This window comes from Diorhabda carinulata, chromosome 7 (genome assembly GCF_026250575.1).
Source record: "Diorhabda carinulata isolate Delta chromosome 7, icDioCari1.1, whole genome shotgun sequence".
NCBI lineage: Eukaryota > Metazoa > Arthropoda > Insecta > Coleoptera > Chrysomelidae > Diorhabda > Diorhabda carinulata.
Window position 1 is genome coordinate 13,686,349 of NC_079466.1, and position 14,492 is coordinate 13,700,840.

A 14,492-nucleotide genomic window follows, 5' to 3' on the forward strand; every position below is an offset into this window, starting at 1 on the left:
AATAAAACGACAAGAAGGAAAACGAAAAAGAGCTAGAAGCCTTTTAAGTCATTGTCTCTTCCACGTATTCCGAGCCCAGTGGGAGTAAAGTGGCGGTGTATTCAGGAAAATTAAAGAAAAGTGAAAGCATCTTGACACTCAACCTCGTCGGGCGTCATTTTCATCGTCTTTCTCGCAGAAAATGATAAGAAAACCAATCTTGACTGTAAGGTGTTAATTTCACGTACGATTTAATTTAACGGAATGGGAGAAAGTCGTTCACCTTCAGTTTTATGGAAAAAAACAGAGACGTGGGATTGTATTTTAGATACACTGAATCAGTTGGAAGTTTCACTACGTTCAGTATATTTATAGTGACCGTCGCAAATCAAGTTATACAGAAACAGATCGCATTAGAAAAAAATTGAAAATCCTCAAATAAAATCTGTGATGAAAAGAAGAGAAAAGAGCAGACGAAAGCTTGGACAAAGATAACAGATATTGTAACAAGCTCAATGCAAAATAAAGAACAAAATACACAACTGTAGGCCTGGAGGTAATACTAACCCATCCAGAGGAAAGGAAAGTTTCAAAACTCACCAACTGGGAGTCGTACATCGAGATCTTTCAACTAGAGACGCACTAAAGAGGAACTAGAAGAAGCCTTCAATTAGAGACGCATTGAAGAGGAACTAGAAAAAGCCTTCAACTAAAGACGCACTAAAGAGTGACTAGAAGTCTTCAATTAGAGACGCATTGGAGAGGAACTAGAAGAAGCCTTCAACTTAAGAGTTTCTAAAGAGGAATTAGAAAAAGCCTTCAATTAGAGACGCATTGAGGAGGAACTAGAAGAAGCCTTCAACTAAAGACGCACTAAAGAGGAACTAGAAGAAGCCTTCAATTAGAGACGCATTGAAGAGGAACTAGAAGAAGCCTTCAACTTAAGAGTTTCTAAAGAGGAATTAGAAAAAGCCTTCAATTGGAGACGCATTGAGGAGGAACTAGAAGAAGCCTTCAACTAAAGACGCACTAAAGAGGAACTAGAAGAAGCCTTCAATTAGAGACGCATTGAAGAGGAACTAGAAGAAGCCTTCAACTTAAGAGTTTCTAAAGAGGAATTAGAAAAAGCCTTCAATTGGAGACGCATTGAGGAGGAACTAGAAGAAGCCTTCAACTAAAGACGCACTAAAGAGGAACTAGAAGAAGCCTTCAACTAAAGACGCACTAAAGAGGAACTAGAAGAAGCCTTCAACTAAAGATGCACTAAAGAGGAACTAGAAGAAGCCTTCAACTACTTAGTCAATGTGGCATATGGAACTAGCTGCCCAGGGGCAATTTATAGATCAACCATAGCAAACTACGCCAAGGAGCTCAGGAAATCTTAGGGAAGATCTAGGAGATTGTCCTGAGAGAGAATCATAGCCGAACATTCCCAAAAATCTTAGCTATAACCAATTCATTAACTCAAAGAGATAGGAATGGCATTGGATATCAACTGCAGATTCTGCGAGCAAACCATGAGCTCTGCGAAATTTCATCAAAAGTACTTTCGGAAGTAGGGCACAAAACTGCAGGAAAATAGTCTCATTTGGAAGTGGAATAAGCACGATTTGGTGATATGGACACGATTTGGTGATATGGACACGATTTGGTGATATGGACACGATTTGGTGATATGGATCTCTAAGTAAGATAATTGTAATCTGTAATATGTAAATCTGATTTTAATTAATAAGATGCTTTGAATATCAAGAAGTCTGGTGAAGAATAGAGATTCAGTCATCTCAGATCTTATCTAGTTTACCAAAAGCTCCCTGAACACAACTTCGTTAACCATTAGCAGTCTTTTTCTTTTATAGAACACGAAACTGACGAAAATCGGGAAAAATGAAACTCTGCACTTCTAAATAAGGCCTAGAAGTCTACTTATTGAAGTTCGAAGGCAGAATTGATCTCTAACGAATCGCGAACATAAAAGCAGTTTGTGAACTTGTTGTTTTGGTTATCTATCTCACAGGAAAATAATCAAATTTTATGGGTATATTGATCCAATGATCCAATGGCTTGTGATAAATTTTGTCTCATTAAATATTTATTTTAATTATAATCTAACTTTTGTAAGTCAAAAAATCAAAAGAGGAGGCAGACTTGTTGGGTAGCAGTTAACTTCAACTACCACAGAGCTTGCTTGGAGCTGATTCATCGTTGATGATTAGACACAGAGATGTGACAAGACTTGGACACCAAAAAAGTCACTGGCTTCGAAGGAATACCACCAAGCGTATTGAAGAAATGCGCGGCTGAAATATCAAGTCCGCTTCGCTTTTTTATCCATCATATAAAAGATGTTTTTTCCGTGCAAGTTGGAAATTAGCTCGGGTTCAACCCATACTAAAAAGAAGAAAGCAAGACGGTTCACAACAACTACTATCCGGTTGCTTCAGTCCCAGCCATTGTCAAGGTCATGGAGAAAGTCGTTAACTAGCATATCTTGGCTTATGTTACCAAATATGGACTGAAGCTATTGGGAAATATTGGGAATTCACCGCACTGGATATGTCGAAGGCTTGTGACAGCCAACCTTCGAAATAAGTTAAGATTGTACGGTTTGTCGTCCTCAATCATCGACTGGCTTAGTAGCTTGCTAAAAGATCAATCCATCCAGGTAGCTATCGATGGACTGGACACACTTCAGAAATGTTTGAGATCAAGACCGGAGTTTCTTAGGGATGCAGCTTAACAAAATTGAAAACTCAATATATAGTACATCCCCAAGGATATAGTCCTTTTCAAATAATCGAAAGAAATCACAACCCTTTTAATGACAAAAAAACACAAAGTAGTACAAGATTCTGCCTCCGGTTCCATCAAATTTTCATTCGTCTAGAGATTCTTTATTCTTACGTGTCAACCGTCTACTTACTACGAAAACAAATGGAAGCAGGGAAAGTTTACCTTTGGAACGACTACAAAAATACAAACAGAACTTTAATTCCGGTGGAATTCTTCGAGGGATGTAATTAATCTTGAGAGTTGAAACAAATACTTTCTTATAAAGAAATATAAGATATAAAAAACGTATTTTTCGATTTTTTAAGATAATCATGAATGTCACGTCTAGAAAAATCCAGACAACGTTAAAATTAAAACGTAAAAAGCGTTTATTTTAAAATAAATAGAAATTGTTTTATTGAATGAGTTTTGTTCAATTCAAACATTGAAATTAATTATATCCATTCAATATATATGTGAATTTGTAATGTGTTTTTGTGAATAAAATTTTTAAAAACAGTTTTTCCAGAGTAAAATCCTTAATTGGCGCAGTCGCGGTAGGATTCGTGCGGTGGTGTAATTTTACGATTTTCGCGATAAATAACTCGACTGCTTTATTCAATACATAGTGCGAAGACCCACAATCTACGAAGAAACAAGAAAAAGGACTCAGCCTTCAGATTGCCTATTGATATTTAGAAATAAGATACACATCAAGCATCAGGATTCTGGAGAATAATTGGAAAATTCAAGTAGAAATCGATAACTCTTCAACTTATATACAAATTAAAAATAATTTTGCCAAAATTTTCAATTCAAACATATAAGTCAAATTTGAGTAAAATAGATTTTGAAAAACTTTATGAAATTGGTGAAACTGCAAAAACAGATTCAAGAGATACAAAATGCACAAATAATTTGTATAGTCATTTTACTATTTTGGTTAACCCGAAAGTTTGAAAGAAAATTTCCAAAAAAGAAGAAAATTGAAGAAAAAAAGAAGAAGAATTGAAGAAAGTAGACAGGACCAGAAAAATAACCTCATTCTTAGTGATGGAGGACTTACATTTAAAAAAATCCAGACAACTTTGAAATTAAAATGTAAAAAGATCCAACCATTTTTCAGTATTTATTTCAATATAGATAAAAATTGTTGAAATGAGTTTTGTTGATTTACTCATCCAATGAATTTTGTTCAATTCAATCATCGCTACTCTTTCTTCATTACGTGTTCAATACTATTTTTCAAAAGCTTTACTTTCAATATACTGTTACGAACGTGTCTCCGCCCTGAAGCCGGTCCTGTCTAGATGTAATGGTTTTCTAAAATTGGGCGAAAGCGCGCGAAGCCTTTGACATAGTTCTTATAAACCGCGGAATTCGTTCGATGTTTGCTTCTTACATAAATTTTCATTATAGCAGGTAGTTTATTTTTTTTTGTTTCTTTTGGTTAATTTCTAGAAAGGTCTATTTATTCATTTGTTTTATTTCTTTATTTTCTAGAATTTATGAGAATTCTTTCAGGATATATATATGAGGACTTTGTGGAGCATAGTTTAGCTTAGTTTATATTAAATATTAATATAAAATTGTATTAAATAATCAAATCAAATACATTAGTTAAGTGTTAGTGATAAGTGAGTTATTATAAGTTGGTTAAGTGTAGTATATAGTGTTTAAATAAATTAAGAACTTAAGAGACAGTGTTTGTTAATTGATAATAATACAGGGGCAGTTTAATACGGTATGTTCATAAAGTGTCGATTTCATTAATTTCGATCCAATATTTTTATTTCAAAATAATTTTTTTCAGTACTCATTTCGAAAGCAAGCTTGAGATCAGTGGAAAAACATATGTAACGTCACTTTAATTGTCAGTGACAGACCACCAAATTCGTGATTTGAAGAACAATAGGAAGATGGTTCCAGAAGTACCTGGACTGGCTTAGAGATGGCGGTATTGCTTGACAATTACCACTTTATTTGAAAATATACAATCTATATAGCGTATGTTTCAAGTTTGAAGACACATGTTTAGTATTTGGGTAGCAAAGTTTAGACGAGACCGTACGACCTGCGAAGACTAGCAAAGCAGTGGTTGACCATAAAGGTGACTCCAGAATTGTTTAAGAAAATCCACAAAACTGTACTAGATGAGCTAACAGACATAATTGGCGTTCCAAAATGAGCGGTACATCGCAAATTTACTCAAAATTTGAACATGAGAAAGCTGTGATGCAATATGGGTGCCGCGTTTGCTCATAATGAAACAAAAACCGCGACGTGGAGATGTTTTCATCGAGTGCTTGGTAATGTTTCACACCCAAAATAAAAGAACAATCAAAACAATGGACTGAAAAGCGAGAAACGGCCTCAAAGAAGGCAAAAACCGTTCCATCTGCAGGCAAGATCATGGCGTAAGTTTTTTGAGATGCGCGTGGGATAATTTCCATTGAATATCTTGAAAAAGGAAAAACTATCAACTGCAAGTATTATGCGTACTTATTGAGCGAAGTATCAAACTCACACATCCATAATTGCAATGGCCAAAATTAATTAATTAAAGTTTGAATTGATACCTCATGCAACTAATTCGCCAGATTTAGCCTCCTCGGATTATTTTCTATTCTCAATGGCTTGGAAAAAACCATATTGAGACTTTACCGTGGCCGGCAAATAGTCCTGATATGAATCTCATTGAAAATAGATCTTTATAGACAGTTAAGTTTACAAAAAAAGTAATTTTTTGAATTTATTTTTCTCTTGGGGAATAGCGTGTTACAACTGTGAAATTTTTTTTATTTGTTGTCAAGCTTTTTATGTTCAAAATCACTCTCTATTCTGACATCTTGTAGACGTTGCTTTCTTTTTCTTTTAACTCATGCTTCCTTTTCAAACCAGAACAGCTTTGAGATCTAGCATTTTTTTATTACTTGATTCTATTTTTTTTTGTTCGAAATTGACAAATTTTTTTAAACAAAAACGATAAATTTACTATTCAGTCGTGTTAAAAAACTTTCTCTTGTTTTTCCTGGCACATTTTTTGCTTTATCAATTTTATGCTGATCTACCCAATTTTCCAGTTGTTCGATCATAGTAATCAGTAGCGTGCAATCCGGTAAATGAAATAGAGAGGGTCGGGGTAGGTTTTTAATTTCTTTGAAGTGCTCAAACGCTAACTTTTCGAACGTGAGATCTATCAAAGTGAAAGTATTTCAACTATCTCATGGAGAAAATTCGTTTACGGTCGAAAAGACGTTTACCCCAATTATTTATAAGTTAGACGATGAAATAAGCTACGCTATTATCAAAATTACAATTCACAGAAATATTAAATTTAATAATTATTCAAATCCACGGTATAGATTCCAAATTATAACTCTATGCACACCATATCTTCATAGTTTTCACTACAAAACTATAATGCATTTTGATAAAGGTTAGTTGATTTGCCAATGAAGCTGTTTATATAATAATGCGCAGTACTGTCTTCAGCATCAAACTCTAAAGGTGATTCTTCAATTGCTACGAAATGTTCAGGATAAAAAAATGCAGCTTCCAGTCAACATTGGTTCGACAATCATTCCATGTAGGACTGAATTCGTAAAGGATTTCTCACAAATACTTCATAGTTATCCAGTTGGTGGAAAAGTCGATAGAATTCAATAAACCCACGTTTGTCTGTTTTGTTGACTTCACCAAAGCATTTGATAGAATACGCCTGGGAGACGTGATTAGGAGTTTTGAGATAAACAACATAGACTATAAGTACCAACGAGTTATCAAAGAACTTTACACCAGAACAAGAATTAAAACTTTGGTAGGACTCTCTGAAGAAGTTTAAATTAATACTGGTGCTCGGTAGAGAGACAGTTTTAGCTCAACCCTATTCAACATCACAATGGATCAAATTATCGAGGAAGTCAACAAAGTCAATACAGGATACAGAGAGATCAGAGATCATCAACCAGAGCCGAGACATCAACAACAAAAAGAATAATGACCGATTAAGGAGTGATTTGGGCGTACAGGATGGGTCAGGGCACGAAAAAGATTCTGGAGGGATCACGTAGAAAGAATTCCAGAAGATAGATATGCAAAGTGGGCTAAAACTCACACACGCAGACCTGTAGGCAGACAACCAAAGAGGTGGTACGGGGGCTGGAGTTCAGCTTCTCAGGAAGATCCAAGAAGAGGACCAAACGTACAGGATTGAACAGGATCTGGTCCTATTGAAAGAGGAAGAATGAACAAAAACGGAAATTAAATCATGTTACGAACATTAACATTAAATTGATCATATTACAAATCTAACAACTTATATAACAAAATAAGTCACTGACTGGTAGATAAGACAGTAGTTCCAATTTTGGCCATCGAATAGATCCTTTATTCGGCCCTATAAATAAAAATCTAAGCGAATCAGGTCTGGAGATATAGATGGCCAAATAAATAAACTTCCACGTCTTATAAACCTATCAGGGTATTTCAGAAATACCTAATTTCTATGGATTAATGCCCCCCTAGAATCCTACATATTTTCAAATCAACGACCCTGGTGTTAGATTTCCTGCATTCAACGGGGACTCGTTTCGGACCAGTAGTAATAGTAAATTTTAATTTAATTTAATGTTACAAAATTCGTATTTCAGGATCCTCGCGTATCGTATTTAATAGCTAATTGTAATAATCCATCCTGATATCAAAATCTCGAACATTCAGACATATAAGTGTCATCTTATATAGGAGAGAAATTATTGAACCAAAAGGTCGTTAAAAAATTATTTAATTGAGGGTCGCGACAAATCAAAAACGTGTTATTCGAGTCGATTAACAGTCAAGTTTAGTAAGAAACGCGATATAAAAATATAACAAACGTAACAATAAAATTCGATTAAGTAATGTAAAATGGTACGTAATAAAATTCGTGGAAGTATTTAGGGTCGTCGCGTATCATATTTAATAGCCAGTTAGAACAATCTATCCTGTAATCAAAATATTGAACATTTAAACATATGCTATAAGTGCCATCTTGTATAGGAGAGAAATTATTGAACCAAAAGGTCGTTAAAAAATTATTTAATTGTGGGTCGCGACAAATCAAAAACGTGTAATTCGAGTCGATTAACAGTCACGTTCAGTAAGAAACGCGAGCCAAAAATATAACAAATCTTGTAACATCAAGAATCGATTAAGTAATGTAAAATGGTATTTAATAAAATTCGTGAAAGTATTACAGGGTCGTTGCGTATCATATTTAATTGCAATAATCCATCCCGATTTCAAAATCACGAACATATAGACATATGATATGGATGCCATTATATATAGAAGAGAAATTGTGACGGTTGTTGAACCAAAACGTCGTTAAAAAAATTTAAAGTTTAATTGTAGGTCGTTGTAGGTAGTTAAGATAAATAAAAAATGTGTAATTCGAGTCGATTAACAGTCACTTTTAGTAAAAAACGTGATTCAAAAATATAACAAACCTTGTAACAATAAAATTCGATTAAGAAATGTCAATGATACTTAATACCTTATTCAGCATCATAAACCTACAGATAGTTATCTCGTTGTCAAGTATACGTACTAAGGTCAACGACATATTGTCGGAGGTCAGTACCAACGCGTTAGATACTGTTAGTTACTATTAAAAGTATTAAAAAGTTAATAATATTTTGAGAATATGCTTTTATTAAGTTTCCACTGATTTAAGGACATTCACTTTGAATCTTGGCTTATTTCAGTATGATAACATCGAGGAAGTCATTCCTGACATTGTACTTACCCTGATGATGAGAAGCACGCTTTCCGAAAGTTTGGATTTATAGTAAAATAAAAAGTTTTTATTTTCCAAAACTTGCTGCAATCCTCAATATATTTCCGACTTACATGCAATTTTTTCATAACAATCTACGCCATCTCTTATTCGAAGAGATAAACTAAAAATTGTAAAATAAAAAATGCGACATCTAGTGGGCGACCTGAAATTCTGATTATATTTCCTCGTATTCCTCGGAGCCACTTCTGTAATACATAATGAAATTTTCTTTTAGAAAGCTTCTCTTTGATAGACATGTCTTACACAAATTGAGGAATATTGAAACTGGAAATTGGCCCTGCATATTTATCTTTCAACCTAACCTAACCTAACCTTTTTTTTTGCCCAGGGGTAGGGTGGAAGCTAATGCCTTCCTCACAACGGGCGGGTGCAAATGCTGTGAGTTTGTGTGGGACTCTCACCCACTAAACCACCCTCCTCAATCCTCGGGAGGGTCGTACGCCGGGAGGACAACAATTGTCATTACATCAGCGTACAACACTGAATCCTTTGGATTTTTGAGCTGTTTCTTAGCTTCACTTCTCTCCACCAGTCCGTCAAGACGGCACAAGAAGAGAGAAAGTTACTGAGCCACTCCACCAACTTCAAGGTCTTACAGCTCCCAGGAGTGGAACCTAACCTAACCTAACCTAACCTAACCTAACTTCACTTAACCTTACCTAATCTAATCTAACCTAACCAACAGCTGTTTTTTGTTGCTCACCCGGTAGATAGAAGTTATGCAAGTTATGCAAGTGATAAAAAAAGCTTTTTGTAGTTTGAGTAGAAAATGAAGAAGTATTTAAGCCTATAGGTCTGTAAAGGATCACGCGTAAATGAGATGCATGATAGTTTTGAAGGGGCAGGATTTTTGTGTTGCCTATCTAATAGGTTCGATTCTCATATGGAATTTTAAACCGAATATCTTGTAATTTTATAATTGAAAATAAGTTATTTCCACTTTTGAAATAATACGTTGGTAACGCTGTTATTTAAAAAGATATTAACCAAACTACTCTAACATTTCTAAACTAATTCACACTCTAATTTGTCGTCTTGTTTTCGTTAGAGGTCTAACGAGTTTTGTGCTCGAAATTAACAAGGAATAACGCAGACCCGCGACAATTACCAAAGCTGAATAACTCTCTACACTACTTTACTTCTGAGTGCAAGTTTCCGGTGTCCGGATTCCGTATTTGTGGGTCTCGGATGTGATAAAATAACAAAGATGAACGTTACACAGGAAACTATATAGAAAGATAGAAAGGAAAACGAACAGGGACTTTTCTAAATACACTTTAAAATGTTTATTAGAAATCGTTAAAATTTTTATTAATTGCTACCAACTTAGAATCTCCATCTTATCGTCCCATCTGTCCATCGATTGGATCGAAACTTCTTACTATGGTTTCCCTTAATAGAAATCAATGAGCATCGGTATGTTCTGCTCTACATAATATAACAAGGAAATTTGAAAAAGTTATAGAGAATAAAGAGCTACATTTTTTGGCACCTATTAGTAGGCGATTCATCTTTTACTGACCTCTGAAACTGTGTAATTTCATGTTGACTTTCGACGTTGGCTCGGAACGTCAAATGAGGTCACGTCGTACAATTTTGACTGGAACGTCATCTTAAACTGATGCAGAGTCAAAACTAAATATATTGTTTAGCTTTTTAAATCGGGTATTAAAGCAGAAAACTTTAACCTATATTATCAGCTGTTTACTAGTTTCGTGAGAAAAGAGCTGTGGAATAACTATTTTATGGTATTTTTTAAATTATTCTATTGATGTATACAGGATGTCCCACGATGAGTTAAAACTATCTGTATATAGCAAAATACTTATAGTAAAATCATAAAAATTTCTACGTTTAGGTTTTCGGATACGATCTTTCTAACGAAAGTATTTTCAAAGATGACGGACTTCCGGTAGAACCGGAAGTCAAATGTAACTTTGTTATTTTAAATAGAACACCCTGTATATTAATACATTTTTGAAATTTACGTAAAATTTTAGTATACTTTTGTCTGAAAACTTTTTCCAAAAAATGCATATTTTTTGAGTTATTAATTTTTTTGTAAAAAATTTGACCGTTGCAGACCCTTATAAATTATTTTTTTACGAAAATACCCTCAAAGATATGAAAATAGTTTCTATTCAATTACTTTTAACAAGACTAGAGTATTTGAATCTTTGTTGAGAAATTTTCCATTCTATACAGGGTGTGTATAAAAAGTGTTCAAAGTTTAACTTCATAAATATCAAATTTCTTTATTTTTTTAAATAGAAGCACCCGGTTTTTTCTATTTCAATGCATTCAGAGGTAAAAAATAAGGTAAATCAATTTATATTTTCTTATACCTGAACCTTACCGTTATCGAGATATTAAATGTTATCTGTGAATTTTTAGAGAGTTTAGACCACACCTGTAGAAAAAACCGAAGTTAAACTTTGAACACTTTTTATACACACCCTGTATAAAATGAAAAATGTCTCAACATAAATTCGGATACGTCTGACCTTGCTAAAAGCAACCGAATAGAAATCATTTTCATATCTTTGAGGGTATTTTCGTAAAAAAATAATTTATAAGGGTCTGCAACCGTCAAATTTTTTACAAAAAAATTAATAACTCAAAAAGTATGCATTTTTCGAAAAAAGTTTTTAAACAAATGTATACTAAAATTTTACGTAGATTTCAAAAATGTATTAATATATAGGGAGTTCTATTCAAAATAATAAAGGTATCTATGAAAATTTATAGTTAAAAAGATCGTATCGTAAAACTCAAACGTAAAAATTTTCATCATTTTTACTATAAGTATTTTACCAAATACAGACAGCTTTAACTCGTCGTGGGACAGCCTGTACATTCATCGATTAAAATAAGCTAAAAATTCACATAGTACTGGAAAGCATCAGAGACAAAATCACCAGAGAAAAACTGTACCTAAATAATAACCGGAACTGGGACATGTTTCAGGATAATATATCGAAAAATTTCAGCTTTGAGAAAAAAATTACTTCAATACTAAGCAGTAGTAGTAAATGGGATCAAAAACCATACAAAAAATTAACATAAATACCATCAAATGTTTACACGGAGGGAAGTGAAGCAGCAGAAAGAGCTGGAATAGGAGTGAGCGGGCCTAAAACCAAATACTGTGAAAGGCATTTTTCAAGCAAAAATTTGCGCAACCGAAAAATGTTTCCAGTTCAATCTAGAAAGGAACTTTCTCTAGCGATCAAGATCTCAAGATCTCTAGCAACTAGAGAGAGACTTTTTAGAAGGATAAGATGACGACTCCAAAAATGTTACATCGCATATTAACTGATTTTTGCACTGTTTCACGTGGGTCCATCACTCCACACCCGAAACAAAAGAACAGTCAATACAATGGACTGAAAAGAGAGAACCAGCTCCAAAGAAAGCAAAGTCCATTCCCATCTGCAGGCAAGGTCATAGCGTCGGTTTTTTTGGTATAATTTTGATTGTCTATCTTGAAAAAGGTAGAAATATCATTATGCGAACTTATTGCAACGTTTGAGGGTACAAATCAAAAGCAAAAACGGCCGCGTTTGGCTAAGAAGAAAGTGTTGTTTCATCAAGACAACGCATCGTTATTGCAATGGCCAAAATTAATTAATTAAAGTTTGAACTGCTACCCCATACACCATATTTGCTAGGAGCTAAAAGGAGCTAAAAGGAGATTATTTTGAAGCGTAAATATATTTTTTTCCATAATTTCAATGTTTTCTTTGTTGGACCAGGTACATTTAGTATCATTGAATGTCTAGAGCGCGTTTTGATTCTTAAATTTTTGAAACTAACATAAAATGTGTCACCTTTAAACTGTAAAAACTGTACTTTATCACGTTTTCAATACTTATTATCAAACCTCAAGGTCGACACGTTGAATATTACACGTAAACAAAATATATTTACGGCAATTTATACCGAACACCATCCATTTTTATAATAATAAAATGTTAATGCACAATCCATTTGGTAGGTGTGGATGATTTACACACGTAAGCACATTTCAAAAAAGATAATGGATGAGCTAAGGGAAAAGAATAAGTGTAGTAGTCAATTTCTCGGAATAAACATGTGTTTGGGTGGTTGCAGTGGTTTGTTTGAATAATGCGGTGATCCATCATTCCTGTAACATGACGAGAATCACATCGATCGAAACGATACGGCATTTGATTCGAAATTGTTTGCTTTTTAATTTTTATAACAGTTGAGAATATACATTTCGTTTCAGCTATAATTAGTGAAACAATTAGGGTACGAGGCTCGTCTGAAAAGTTCCAGAACTCAATCTGAAGATCTCACTACTTATAAATATAAATTGAGAGATTCTCACTTTACAACTGTCACTACTTTACAATCTGTCATATGTCACAGGTGTCAACAACCATCTTGTGTATCACAAGCTGTACGATTACATCTGTTTATGATTGTCATCTGTCATATACTTCAGTTATCTTACGTGCTATGTTGTCTATGATCGCACCTGTGATCTATCATTTATTTCTTTGGGTAGATGGCATTTGTATTATATTGAACAATTTTCTAATTTTAGAAACGACAACCTCTACGCTATCGATTCATTACATTGAGTGGCGGTTTTAAGAAGGAAAAACATGGTTAAAAAAACTTACGTATATAAAATTCTACAAAGTCGTTATTGCTATGTTGATATAAGAATCGTTTATTATACAGATTCGTAAGGAAAACGTCAAAATAGTAAAGTGACAGTTGACAAACGACGTAAAAAACTCTTAGTGACGTATGACTAGTGACAACTCGTTATTTTAAGAATAGGAGGCTGCAAAAATGTATAAAGATTAAAAATTAGACTATTTGACATGTCTGGAAGGTGTTTATAGCGCAAGGATCGATTATGGTCTTCCATCTTGGCTATCATATTGACTATCATCGCTCTAGTGAGCAATACTTCAGTTATTGATCACATGATGCGTATCACATGACCTCCTTTGACTTTTGGTAATAAAAACCCATTCCGTGCCATTAGAACCATGTAGAATTGTAAATTCTGAATAGTATTGATTACCAGACGTTTTAGAAAAAATTAGGGAAACCAGTTGCAGAGAACGAATCATCCTCCACCACGAAAAAACGAGTTCTAACAAATCAGTTCAAACAAAAACGTTTTTGAATAGTCAAAGTATCGAATTGCTGGGTCATCCACCGTACAGACCTGGTTTGGCACTGTTGAACTTAATGGAGAATATTTTGAAAAACATAAAGCCATATTCAATTATAAATATTTGTTTTTATTTGTTATATCTGAAAACTTGAGTAGCAACTCTCGTATTATGTATTATGTGGTATATAATATTGTGCTAGTATAAAATTAGTTAGGACATCCTTTATACAAAGGATAACGAAATTAAAGACTACTTCATTATTTGATCACGGAAATTGAATAAAAGAAAATGATTAAAACGTAAAAAAAATATGAGAGATGAAAAATTGAAATTAACGTCCTTAATTTTCTTTCCAGTTCGCTGAAAGCATTCAATCGTTGAAAACTGTAACGGAATTGATATTTTTTTTGCTTTGTATCAAATTTTCTTATAGGTTTTAATAATAAATGAAAAGATAAAAGTAGTTTGTCCTTCACAAAATTTGTTAAACGTTAAATAAAAAACAATATACTTCATCTAAGTTATTATTATCAAAAAATACACCGGTACTATATAAGTAAAGTCAGTTGTGAGACAGACATGCGTCATGAGTGGTACCATCTTATCCATCAACTGTCATTAACGTCAAATGTCACTACCGCTTCAAGTCATACGTAGTAAAGGTACTAGATAACTAAAGTCAGTTGTTAGACGGAAATGCGTCATGAGTGATATCATCTTATCCATCAACTGTCACT